This window comes from Sphaerodactylus townsendi, linkage group LG03, assembly GCF_021028975.2.
Source record: "Sphaerodactylus townsendi isolate TG3544 linkage group LG03, MPM_Stown_v2.3, whole genome shotgun sequence".
In the NCBI taxonomy this organism is placed as follows: domain Eukaryota; kingdom Metazoa; phylum Chordata; class Lepidosauria; order Squamata; family Sphaerodactylidae; genus Sphaerodactylus; species Sphaerodactylus townsendi.
Genome location: NC_059427.1, coordinates 116,005,858 through 116,019,426, shown reverse-complemented (window position 1 = coordinate 116,019,426; position 13,569 = coordinate 116,005,858). Strand labels below are relative to the sequence as shown.

General features: G+C 41.4%; 1 long non-coding RNA gene across 3 annotated transcripts in view; it reads left to right on the top strand.

The window, feature by feature from the left end:
• The first annotated feature begins 8,470 nt into the window (after positions 1–8,470).
• The window catches only part of LOC125429058, a 63,509-nt gene continuing 58,410 nt past the window's right edge, over positions 8,471–13,569 (top strand). For all 3 annotated transcript variants that reach the window (XR_007243937.1, XR_007243939.1, XR_007243938.1), the window contains exons 1-2: positions 8,471–8,512; positions 9,230–9,332. This is a non-coding gene — a long non-coding RNA (uncharacterized LOC125429058). The remainder of the gene's footprint in view (positions 8,513–9,229; positions 9,333–13,569) is intronic.

Genomic DNA, 13,569 nt, shown 5'->3' with positions numbered 1-13,569 from the left:
ATATAAATACCAGTGAAGCTCTTGATCTTTTGAAACTGTGATGAGATTAAATTTTGTCTGGCCAAAGTGAGACTTGAGAGGATATAGCAGTTGCACACAAAGTACATCAGTGACCTTCAGAAATCCAACACAACTTTTGGACTCATGAACAGCTGAAACCTCTTCCCCTAATTTGAGAAAATAGGAAGCTCTCCACATGCTGCTTCTTAACATGAAGCAACAGAGCCTGAGACTATGGGAGCAATCAAAAGGAAGTCTCATTTTATTGAATGGGGCTATCCCTCCCGGGAAAATATCCCCTATGTGAAAATAAGACACCCAGTTTTCTCTGACCTTGTAACTTCTGATATTGTGCTCAAGAGGGAACAAACCCCCAAGGACTGATTGATTCAATAAACTGATACAAGAGTGCCTGATATCTCCATTTTTCATCAATGTAAATAACTTTGCTAGGATAACTCATTTCCAGCTTCAAGTAAAATCAAACTTTGCTAGGATAACTCATTTCCAGCTTCAAGTAAAATCAAAGCTAAAAGAAAAGTGTGCCATCATGTCACAACCAACTCATGGCAATCCCAAATTCCACTTCCTGGAGTTTTCTAGGAAAGAGAGAAACAGAGGTGGTTTGCCATTGTCTTCTTCTGTATAGCAGCACTATCCCTCCTCAGTGGTTTCCCATACAAGTACTGACCCTCCTATGCTTCTCAGTTCTGATGAGATCAGCCTAATGTGGCCTATTTAGGCTGCTACAAAAATCAAAGCTAGGAGGACTCGATCGAGGGATGTAACTGTTCCTCTCTATTCTGCATTGGTTAGACCTCACCTGGAATATTGTGTACCATTCTGGGCACCGCAATTCAAGAAGGATATTGACAAGCTAGAACGGGTTCAGAGGAGGACAACCAAAATGATAAAAGGGCTGGAAACCATGCCCTACGAGGAGAGACTTAGGGAGCTAGGTATGTTAAGTTTGGTGAAGAGAAGATTAAGAGTGTCATGATAGCCATGTTTAGATATTTGAAGGGATGTCATGTTGGTGTGGGAGCAAGTTTGTTTTCTGCTGCTCCAGAGACTAGGACCAGGAGTAATGGGTTCAAGGTGAAGGAAAAGAGATTCCACCTAAATATCAGGAAAACTTTGTGACAGTAAGGATTGTTCATCAGAGGAATGCACTACCTTGGAGTGTGGTGGAGTCTCCTTCTTTGGAGGTTTTTAAAGAGAGGCTGGATGGCCATCTGACTGGAGTGCTTTGAATGTGTGTTCCTGCATTGCAGGGATTGGACGATGGCTCTTGGTGTCTCTTCCAACTCTATGATTCTATGACCTTAACCACTGTCCCAACTATGACATCTTTCTAGTAGAGGCAGACTCAGTTTAATTTTAAAATACTATGAAATAAAGTGGTTCTTATTACTGTGACTATATTACAGGCAGCCCAATCCAGAGGGAGAGGCAGACCCCACTCGGAAATAGTGCAGCCCTGCACTTCCCTGGCTGCCCATTCCACCAGCACAAGGGGCCAATATACCAGTGGAGGGGCAACTTACCTGGATGGGTGGGTACCATGCAGCTCTATGCAGCCTAAGTCTGCAAAACGCTGAGCTGGCACGACTGGGGGCAGGGTGGTGGTGGGACTGATCTTGGTTGGCCTCACTGCCTGAGGGCCAGTGGAGCCACAAGCAGAAATTCACCATTTTCATGACGGATCTCTATTCCCCCCCATGAGGAATTTTGGGAGCACTTTTTTTTTTACTTTTTTCGGCTTCCCACACTGTGGGAAAGCCCTGTGGAGTAGGGAGGGTGGCATTGTCCCAGCCTGCCAGCCCTGTCTGAATTGGTCTGTAAGTCACCTGATAAGGCTTGCATAAATACTTCAAGGTAGGGCCTATGGCTTTTCTGCTGTTGAGAGGTGCTACAAAAGTCCAGTAGAGACAGCAAAACAAGTAACAAGAATAAAAGTGCATTTATATATCATATATAATTACAGTGGGCAGCTGGTTATATTGAAGCATTTACTCTGCTGGCAATGTTTGTATAATTATATTTGTACATTTGGTGTAAACAGACTGTCTTGTTCAAAAGAGATTGACTCCTGTGTGTCTGAACTTTGTATTTTTAGCCAAAAAACTATATATTTTTCAAAAAATAATGTTTATTAAATTTATTAAAATAAGAAATGAACAATAAAAGAAAAAACAAAAGGGATACGTATTATAAGTATTCTTAGTCGTCCATATCAATTTAGTGTGATACAGTCTGTGTGTGTGTGTGTGCGCGCGCTGCCAAATCACAGCTGATTTAGGGTGAGGTCCCCATGGGGTTTCCAAGGCAAGAGACATTCGGAGGTGCTTTGCCCCTGACTGCCTCTGTGTGGACTGAGAGCATACTGAGAGAACTGCAACTGATCCAAGGTTTCATATGCGGAGAAGGGGAATCAAACATAGTGGGGAATCAAACACAGTTCACAGATTAGAGTCTAACTATGTGTATTGTTTAAAATCTTAATTATTTTGTCATACTGAACTAATAGCATTCTAAACTAATGATATTATCAGGTTTTCATGTCGGCCTCCAAGTGGGACCTGGAGATCCCTTAGAGTTACAGCTCATCTCCAGACTACAGAGGTCAGTTACACTAGGGGAAATGGATTATTGGTAGGCTGGAGTGTATGGTACCCCAATGAGGTCCCTGTCCTTCCCAGGCTCCTTCCCCCAATCTCCAGGAGTTTCCCAACCTGGATCTGGCAACCCTAATTTCATGGTTTCCATATAATGTTAAGAGTATTTGGTACAGAATACAGTGATTGGTACAGAAGACTGTGGGAAGATAATACAGAAGAGGCAATCTTCATTTCTTCTGACACGTTACTGAAGAACACCTCAGTCCTTGTTTCAGGGATCTGCAGCAAGGGAAAGTGCCCTCAGCAGGAGAACCTGATTTGGTATGAAAATCTGTGCTCCTATCTTGGGACCACTCAGTCCTTCACAAGCACGTCTCAAAGGAACTAGGGGTTCAGTGGAGCTATATTTATGCATGCCATTATCACTGCTCCCAAGGGTAAGGTTTCAGCCATAAGAAGTTTATTTTTCGCTGACATGTTTTTACTCATGTTGGGTGTTGTAGGGCTGTCAAGGGAGTGAGTGAATACAGCATATGTCTGCCAACTGCGGAGGGAACATGATCTCAGCCAAATATAATAACTCTGAGATTTATACATTTGTTTTACACAGTACAAGTGCATTTAAAGGAATAGTACCCTCATATAGGTCATCCTCAGCCCCTTTCAAATGTCTCCTTTGAATAGATCTTGCTGTTGCAGTATAATGCATGAAGCCTTCTTTGGTCACAAGTCTTTTAACATAGATGCATGATGGCTATTTTCCTACCTATGTAAAATGAATGAATATCATTCAGATCAAGTGAATGAAGCAAAAAGGCAGACTTCTGGCTACCTATTTACCTTTCCATAGCTAGATTTTTGTTAACGAATTGACCAATATTAGGAATACCAGTCTGCAGGTGGAACCTGGGGATCTCCTGGAATTAAAGCTTGTCTTCAGACTACAGAGATCTGGAGAAAATGGCTGCTTTGGAGGGTAGACTCAACAGGGTATAATACCATAGAGTTTACCCTCCAAAGCAGCCATTTTCTCCAGGGGAATTGGTTGGCTGGAGATAAATTGTAATAGCAAGAGATCTCCAGGTGCCACCTGTAGGTTGGCAACCCTAATTATAATCCCACCGAGGTCTCTTTCCTCCACAGGCTCTACCTCTACATCTCCAGGAGTTCCCAACCTCGAATTGGCAACCATTGGTAGACAGGAAGGGCATGGAAACCTATACTGAGGCCTGGAGAATAACTTCTTTTGCAGTCTTTGTTACTGTAAAGATTATTAGTGAAAATCTATCCCATGAACATGTGTTGGTTAGAAATTCTGCTTGATCAGCAGCTCTCAAATATCAAGCAGATTTAATTTCTTTGACTGAGAGAGGATATAAGGAGGTCTGCAAATGCCGTTGCCTCAGACTTTCAAAAGGAGCCATTGCTAGTGCAAGGTGTTATACATACATTCAATATTTAATAACTGCGGAACTAGAATAATATTTTTATACATAATGTTAGTATAGTAGCTAATCCAGTTGTTTCTCCCATGAGGACTTTGATTTGTTAGTTATTTGGTGCAACTAGGGTTGCCAGCCTCCAGGCAGTGGCTGAACATTTCTTGCTATTACAATTGATCTCCAGATAACAGAGGTCATTTCACCTGGAGAAAAAGGCTGCTTTGGAAGATGGACTCTATGACATTTTACCCCCACTGAAATCTCTTCCCTCTCCAAATCCCACACTCCTCAGGCTCCACCATCCAAATCTCCAGATATATCCCATCATAGAGCTGGTAACCCTAGGTGTAACCTACATTTTAGTGAGCCGTTGGCAAAAATTTCCATTGTTTTAAATAAATCTGGACTGTACTACTGGCTATGTGCAAAGTCACCCTGAAAAAAATCACCAAAAGATTTTTTTTTTAAAAAAACCAATACTTTTTATTGCACTGTAATATTATAGCAATTAGCAGTTTGGATAAAAACTATTTAAAAAGCCCTTTGGGTGCGACTCCAGCCTCCAGGTGGGACTGGGTCATCCCCCAAAATTACAGCTTATTTTCAAACTACAGAGATCAGTTCCCCTGAAGAAAACAGATGCTTTTGAAGTTGGACTCTGTGGTACTGTGCCCCATTGAGGTACCTATCCTCCTTGGGCTCCCCCCCCCCAAATCCAGCAGTTTGCAAAAGACCTCACAAATTAGTGAAGAGAATGTTTACATTGATACATGGGAAAACCAGGTACATTAGCTGCGTGACCCACCTACGTCAGTATGACAACCTTCATTTTTGCTGCTCCAGAGTCCTGACAATTAAGCATAGCTAGGCAATCTAGGGCATCAGTCTGTCCCTGAGCTGGAGGGGCACCTGGAGTGGGCTGCTTCATGCTGAGGCACCTAGGCAGCAGAACAACCATCCAAAAACGCTGCACTGATGTACTCATGTTGCAGTCAAGGCTTTCCCCTATCACTGGGGAAAGCATACTGTGAGGTAAATTGGGCCAAGAAGGAATGACTGGCCTGAAATCACCCAATGAAGTGTGTGTGGATTTGAATCAAGGCCATCCAAATCCTAGCCCAACATTCTTACCACTACACCACAACTTCAAGTAACTATTAGTTTTGGAACAACAGGGCTTAGATTTTGTTCAGTATTACCCAGTTAAAAATAAACTTTATCTTTCCATCATATATAAATTAGAAGCCTTCTGGTTTTATGTATCTAGCAAATACAAATAAAATGCTACACAAAGGGGACATGGGTTAAACTTCCCTGAGAACAGTTGCAGGGGGATGGATACTCTGCTAAACATTTTGACAGATGATAACTAGCATGACCTGTAACTATATGGATTGTTGCTCTCAATTAGCACATCATATTTGTATCTTTGTTCATTGTTGTAAGGCCAACAAGGCTTCCAGGCCATGAATTCTCTGGCTATGTTTGTGTTGTGAATCAGCCAAAGGCATCCCTGGTTGGAACAGATTCTACAAACGTGCACAAAGCACAGGCCAGACATAAGGCCCTTGGGATGGATCAAGGATATTTCTAATGCCTCTCCCAGTATTAAAGAGGGAGTTATACACATAACAAGAGTGTTTTGAACTCCACTGTTCAGCTTCCAAAATAATGCAAAGCACCCAGATGATTTCCTCCACCCAGGCAAAAGCAACACACGCTGTGATTGTGACTTTCACCCAGTGTTTCTGCATAAACAAAGGCCCCTTCCGCACACGCAAAATAATGCATTTTCAAACCACTTTCACAACTGTTTGCAAGTGGATTTTGCTATTCCGCACAGCTTCAAAGAGCACTGAAAGCAGTTTGAAAGTGCATTATTCTGCATGTGCGGAATGAGCCAAAGAAAGGCACTGTTCTCATCCTTTCATAACTACTTTACATAACTTTTGCTGTTGTAGATTATGTACAATTATATAATGTTTAGGAACAAAGTTGCATTTCATCTTGAATTTGTTTCACTTCAAGTTTGCAGTTTCCCACAGATACCATTTGTATTTTATGTATTTGAACTGAGAATCTGAAGTTGATAAGATGGTAATGTACCAGAAATCAAATGTTTCCATTGATCAAATGTTAGACGTTCACTACTTGCAAATTTTAAAATCTGAATTTAAGTTTGAACTTCAAAAGTTGAGTTAACAATCCTTGACTTTATTTTAGATTAGAGGGGCATACAGTGCTATATAAAGAAATGAGTGAATTTGGAATTTCATATGGATATCAAACTGAAAACTTCAGGTAACAAAGGAAATCATTACTTTATTATTCCTCCTACAAAGGGTAGGAGAAATGCCTTTTGACTTGCTGAGATTGTTTTTATTTTTTCATAATTCACCACACTTGATGGCACAAATAAGTCAGAAATTGAAGCATTTCCATTGTTACAAGTTTGGACTCTGACTATTGAAGATTTCCTACATGATAAAAGAAATAGTAATGTATCTCAATGATTTCCCCTCTCTCAGTGGCCTTTAAAGGTCTAACAATGGACCCTATGTGTCAGAAAGTGACTCTGGTCAAGCATCTATCTGGGTTTGGAGGAGGAAACCCTTTCCGCCAAGCTGAAAGAAAGCAGATGTTGGGTGTCAGTGGGAAAAGAATGCGCAGTCTGAAATTATGAAAGAGACTGACAGAGAATCGGACAGTCACAAGATGGACTGAAGTATCTTAGGATACAAAAATAATCAACCCTGATTTAGGATAATAAACTGCCTCTGTAAATGTGCCTATCTGCCTCCACCTTTGCTCTCCTCGCTTATTTATAAATAAAGCAAACAATATAAATTACCATACATCTTCAGTCTCTTCTTTAAAGGGAACCTACCTAGGTAGATGCTGCACGTGGAAATTCCTAATGTTTGAGGGTGTGGGTGCATGTAACCGTATGTTTTCCCTTTCAGGATGAAAGCCACAGCTAACATACATGCAAAACAGTTTAAAAAGATACAAAAAATGAAATCATTTGTTAGGAAAGAAGGATAATTGAGGGAATGTCAAACCAAACCAAAGTCATCACCCACTTGTAGAAGACGGCAACAGAAGGGGCAGACGAATGTCCCTGGAGAGAGTTCCACAGCCTTGGTGCCATGACCAAGAAGGCACTTTCCTGGGTTGTTACCTGCCTAATCTCAGAAGGTGGGGTGCCTGAAGCAGGGTGTCCAAAGATAACTGTAATGATGATGATGATGAAGAAGAAGAAGAGGAAGAGGAGGAGGAGGAGGAGTTTGGATTTATATCCCCCCTTTCTCTCCTGTAAGGAGACTCAAAGGGGCTTACAATCTCCTTGCTCTTCCCCCCTCACAACAAACACTCTTTGAGGTGGGTGGGGCTGAGAGAGCTCCGAAAAGCTGTGACTAGCCCAAGGTCACACAGCTGGCATGTGTGGGAGTGCACAGGCTAATCTGAATTCCCCAGATAAACCTCCACAGCTCAAGTGGCAGAGCGGGGAATCAAACCCGGTTCCTCCAGAATAGAAGGTCATTTGAGATTAGACAATCCTTCAGGATGGTAGTCCCAAACCATATAGGATCTTTTACGTCTATGCCATAAAAAACTTTAACTGCCCATTTCCACACACACAATCCTTGTAAAGGGGACAGGCCATTTTTTCACTAGATCTTCTGGCAAACCTAAATTAAGCCCTGAAGCAATTTAACCCCTCAGTTTAATGAATTTTGGCCCACGAAGCCATTTATGTGCAGTGTGATTAAGATACAAGTGTATCTTGGAATTAAGGGAAATGTTCTTTTTGTCATAATTGAATAAAATATGTAGGAAGTAAAAATAAATCTGGCTAGAGTAACTGAGCCAAGTCTTAGGCTGTCAGATTACAACCCAGAGATAGTTACTCTGCAATAACTCCAAGTCACTGCAGAAGCATATGCTACACTTGTCCCTCATCACTGCTAAATGATAACTGAGGAGAAGGTCAGTCCATCAAGGAGACTGAAGAACCCAATTCTCTCCATTAAAGCCCCCAACTGCATAGAGGTAGATTACCAAAGAGATTGAGGAATTACAGCATTTAATGTGGAAATGCATGTAGCTCTTTGTCTAAATATTCTATGCTTTGGCCTGCCTCTGATTTAACTAAGGTATTAATCTGTTTCTTAAAACATTCCCTGTGGGATTTGCAGCTTTCCAGAATTGCACTCAGTCATGTTTTCGGTATTAGTAAAAATCCCAGGAGGAATCAGCCTTCCCCAAAGCCCGTGTGAAGAGGAATGTACATCCTTGGATTTCAGTTGCTTTCCCTGTAACTAGAGAGTGCTCAGGAATCTTGGCACTGGCTAGGGGAAAGATGTGGAGTCATCCTTCTCCTAAGCTGAATGTCTCCTCTCTACACACTTCTGTTAAGGCTCTTCCAAGCACTGCAGCATGAAGATGGTAAGGCTAAATTTTCCTGTCCTGAAAGAATTAATTATCCTGCAGATTTAATGCTGTTGCATTCAGTTAATTCGTGTTTTAGAAGAGGGGTTTTTGTTGGCAAAACTAGTTTGAGTGTTCACACATGAAAATGTCCTCTAGCACTTCAGGCAGAGGTGGGATCCAACCAGTTCTCACCACTTCTCTAGAAGTGGTTACTAATTTTTTTCTGAGTGCCGAGAAGGGGTTACTAAAGCAACCTCCCTGCCCAATAGGGACTGGAGGTGCGTGTGTGCGGCGGCGCCACTGTTTGAATCCCACCACCATTGGAACCTGTTATTAAAATTTTTGGATCCCACCACTGACTTCAGGGGGTGCAAAAAGATTGAAAACAGTGATTGATGTCATTGGGAAACATGGTGATAACAAAGATCTTTAGTGGGTTGTTAAGGGGCCCATGAGGGAGATAACCTGGAAAGTAACTGATGACCATCTGAGCACAAGATGGAGCTAAACAGTGAGGATAATACATTATTATGTCTATCAACCAGTGTCTTTCCTTTGCCAATGATCACATCTGAGAGTAACAAAAGATCTGTAAGTATGGGGTCTCCAGTGAGGGCCCTGGAGAACAAATGGATGGGAGAAGTTAAGCCAGGGGAATGGATCTTTTGAATGAGCATCTCAATAACCCATCACAACTAGAAGGTTAATATATTCTCCCTTCTCTCCTATCAGCATCAGGTATCTATGCACAGGGGTCTCAGAAGGACAGGATGAAGTTCAGACATATTCACCCCTCATACACCAAAGCAGCTGAAAGGTTCCTGTTACACAGCTGGTGAGTAATGTGAGAAGACTGAAAAGGGCATTGTGGGAGGAGGAATGAAGAAAAGGGCTCAAGGAAGAAGCATAGCAAAAAGAATGATGGAAGTGCAGTGACAACAAAAGCCAGTGGAGCTGCCAACAGTCATTATAGGACATTTCAAAAAGAGCAGAGTTTGCTAAATTTCACGAATAGATTTCAGGATTAAGGTAGATGGACTTGTTCTAAATAAAATATCTGCATTTTCCCTTATTCATCCTTTTATGTTCCCAAAGTACATCGCTAATCATGCACAGAAAGATTTTTGATTGTTCAAAGCTTGTTCATAGGAAATGATGGACCACCTGTAGAAGAGTGCTGTCCAGTTTTCTTTTTGTTTGTTTGGGAGGGGTTTTTTTTGCTAAATTTCCTTTTAACACATTCTACAACTTTAATTATTTGGGTAGGAGCATCCAAACAAGAAGTGAAGGAGAACTGAATCTGTCAGTGATGCTTTATGTATAAGACAGGGTGTCTTCTCTGCCCCTTACGAGTGTTTGTGGGTCCCATGCGCATGTGAGCACGTGTGTGTGTACAATAATCAGAAAGCTCAAGATGCCTCACTAAAGCAAGTTGAAAGAGTAGCTGCTTTCTACTTCTTAAGGTTATCTTTAGGGAAATATTTCTTCTGAGGGAGATTTAAAGCCACATCACTTTTTCTTATGTCAACACTGACACAAGAGCAGGGCTGCTCTCAGGACAGGTTTGGGTGCAGGACTCTGGCTGCATCTATTTTTAAACTTTCTCCCAGTGATGTTCCTTTATGGACATTATGGACCCATGTTTTTCCTGAGATCAATTACCTTTGCATCAGCACTTACCAGCTGGCCAACAGACTGAGTACAGAAATAGGGTGTCAATGCTGAGTGACTCCTGTCCTCCATGTATGGCGATGAAATTTATTTTCCATCCTTCCCCCATTAATGTTTCACTTGATCCTGATAATCCAGTTGCAAATGCTTCCACCCAAAGGTGGAGCAACCTGAGATGGCCAGCCATTCAGTCCAGAGTGACTTGCATGTTCAAGGCAATCTTTAAAATATGAAGGAAATACTATTATTTCACAACTCCAACTAATCAGAAATAAAGCTCTCAAATAGAACCAGATGCCAAGGAGCTAAAGAGATTAAAATTCCCAGCAGAGCTCTCAAGAACATATACCTACTACTTAATCATCCCAGATGGCTGTTGTAACATAATTCAATATTGATAGCATCTTATTTAGCTCAAGGCTAAAATTTTATTAGTGTCATTGCTATTTAATTAATCCATTTCCCTCTTGTAAAAAAAATTATTTACACATTCCTAGCAACAAACAGGCTACAGGCTTTCTTTTGTATCCTTTTTTCAAAAATAACAGTCATTCCAATAAATATTTAATTAGCAATGAACATAACTTAATCTGAGAGGAATCAATGCATGATTTCTACAATGGACTGTTGTTGGACTTGCAAACATGGAACCATTTGACCATTTTTGCACATTATCCATCCTCCTGTTGAATTTCTCAAACTTTTCCAATCGCCCTCAACATGGGTCAACCAGTGGACTAGGTATGTGTTGAATGATATTGACAGTTCATCATCATCAGATGCTCAGCCTCTTTTAATCAAAACAGTTAATATGGACTAGCAGAAAAATAATCATTCTATATGCCAGATCAGTCCCTCCCCTTATTACATTATAATGTCCCCCCCCCCCGACATTTTTGAGCTTGTGGACACGTTTGGAATTCTGATAGAGGGTGATGGAGCAGGTGACAAAATGGCTGTCGTGGGAGGTGGATCCAACAACAAAATTGCTGTCAAAGGAGGCGAAACCAGCCAAAAATGTCAGGAAGTAATCTTACTGTCAGGTTAAACTCTTTTAGTAGTCTTTAGCAGTTCAGGTAGAAGCTCTGTTTAACATGATGCCTTTTAAAATTAACAGATTGTTTACAAGTATTTACTTGCATTTGCACAGAATAGTTATACCTATTGAGCTAGCTAACAAACTCTTGTTTGGCAGTATCTGTCTGCAATTTGTAGCCATCTAACATATTTATGCAAAAGGATAAGGGGGGGGGGAACACTTCTCCTAGCATCGTCTCAACTGTAGATGAACCCTTCTCTTATGAACCCAAACATTTTCAGCTGGACTATTTCTTATAACAATGACAGCTGCAGAAAGGCTGGTGGAGAACTTTTTGCACATGTGCACAATCAAAGAGAGATTCTGGCCAGACTTTGATAGGAACATAAATTATTTTAGAAAAGTTACCAAAATTTGATGCTGTTATTAACTCCCACTTGAATTATAAAAAAATATACTCAAATTAGAAAGATTTCAGACATAGAACAAAGTCCCACTTTTAAGAATATAACTTTGCTATTTGCACAGGTAAAATACATTGCATAAAACTTCCTAAACCTTTATACCACAAACATAAGAAACTCAAAAAAGCCAACTTGGCCTTGTCCACTTTCTACAAACATTTGGCAGGCACCAAGAAAGGTGTCGGCAAGTATCAGAAGGATCACCTTGGAGACCTCTGGCCAGTGGCGTACCGCCCATAGGGACCGGCTGGACATGAAATAGGAAGCAATGAAAGCCAGTAGGCGCTAACACAGTGAATGTGAGAGCAACGTGTTGAAAAGAGAAAAGTATCCTATTTCCCCCAGTGGCCAAACAGATGCCTCTGAAAGGCTATCAGCAGGAAACGGAGGCCAAAGCTGCCCCTTCTTGTTGCCTTCTCTGGCACTGGTCTCAAGGGTATTGTTGTCCCTCTGAATCTGGAAGTTCCATTTAATCACTGTTAATCACCACTGATGGGACCTGTCTTCCATAAATTTGGTTGTAAGACAAACTCGTAGTTCTTGCAGAATATCAAAATGTGAGGAAGTGGCTATGTAAATCTTGATAGTCAGATTTTTAAAAATACGGATACATGCTTCAAAGATCCTTAGGGTTTAGAAGACCTCTGTAAAGTCTATGCCAGGGGTGTCAAATTCATGGCCCTCCAGATGTTCATGAACTACAATTCCCATCAGTCCCTCCCAATATGAGCATTGGCTAATTGGCAAGGGCTGACGGGAATTGTAGTTCATGAACATCTGGAGGGCCGCAAATTTGACACCTGTGGTCTATGCAGTTCCTCAGGTGAAGTTATTCACCATAGTAAAACAAGGTTCCAATGACAAGATTTCATGAGTCAGAGCTGACTTCATCAGATGCCCTGAAATGTAAAGCCATTAGGTTAATGTTTTTCAGTGCATCTGATGGTGAACTCTGACTCACAAAAGCTTATTCTGGAATTAATTTGATTAGCCTCAGGGTTCCATGGGATTCCTGTTTTATTTTGGTGCAACAATAGATTAATAACTTGGCACAGATTTCTTAAATGTACGTGCTGATGCTTTTTATTCCACAAAGAAGAGCACTGATCCCATGTTCCAATTGGAAACAGCAAGGCCACTCAGCACAAACAGAATGTGCAGAAACTGGAGGCTTTCAAAGATAATCAAATGTGCAGGTTAATGTCTCATGGGACTCTGTGTCCCTCTGGTGGTAAGAAGTTCCATTTCCTCTGAATAGCAATTTATGCACTGTATAGATTTTTTCCCATGTTGACCTCTTAGTGCAGGGGTAGGGAACCTTTAACACTCAAAGAGCCATTTGGACCCGTTTTCCACGGGAAAAGAAAACACTTGGAGCCGCAAATAATTTTTGACATTTAAAATAAAGATAACACTATATATATAGGGGTTTTTTTACCTTTTACTCCGCTCATTCTGAGAAGTGCATGGATGCGCCCGCCCTGCTGCCTGCAGGGCGGGCAAGGATGGGGCTGGCGGCTCGGCTCGTGGAGCCACAGTGCAAGGGCAGAAGAGCCGCATGCGGCTCTCGAGCCGGAGGTTCCCTACCCCTGTCTTAGTGTTTGTTTGGTGACCTAAGATTTTTTAAAAACTTTATTGTTGATAGAATTACAAAATTGTCTTGTTGAAGGCTTTTATGGCCGGAATCACTGGGGTGCTGTGTGATTTCCGGGCTGTATGCCGTGTTCTAGTAGCATTTTCTCTTGATGTTTCACCTGCATCTGTGGCTGGCATCTTCAGAGGATCCACAACACCCCAGTTACATAATTATTTTTCTTTATTTGTATGAAAACTGTTCTCTATCTTCCTCTCTCTCCTTTCACCACTATTTGGCTTTCCTCCAGGCCCACTATCCAGTG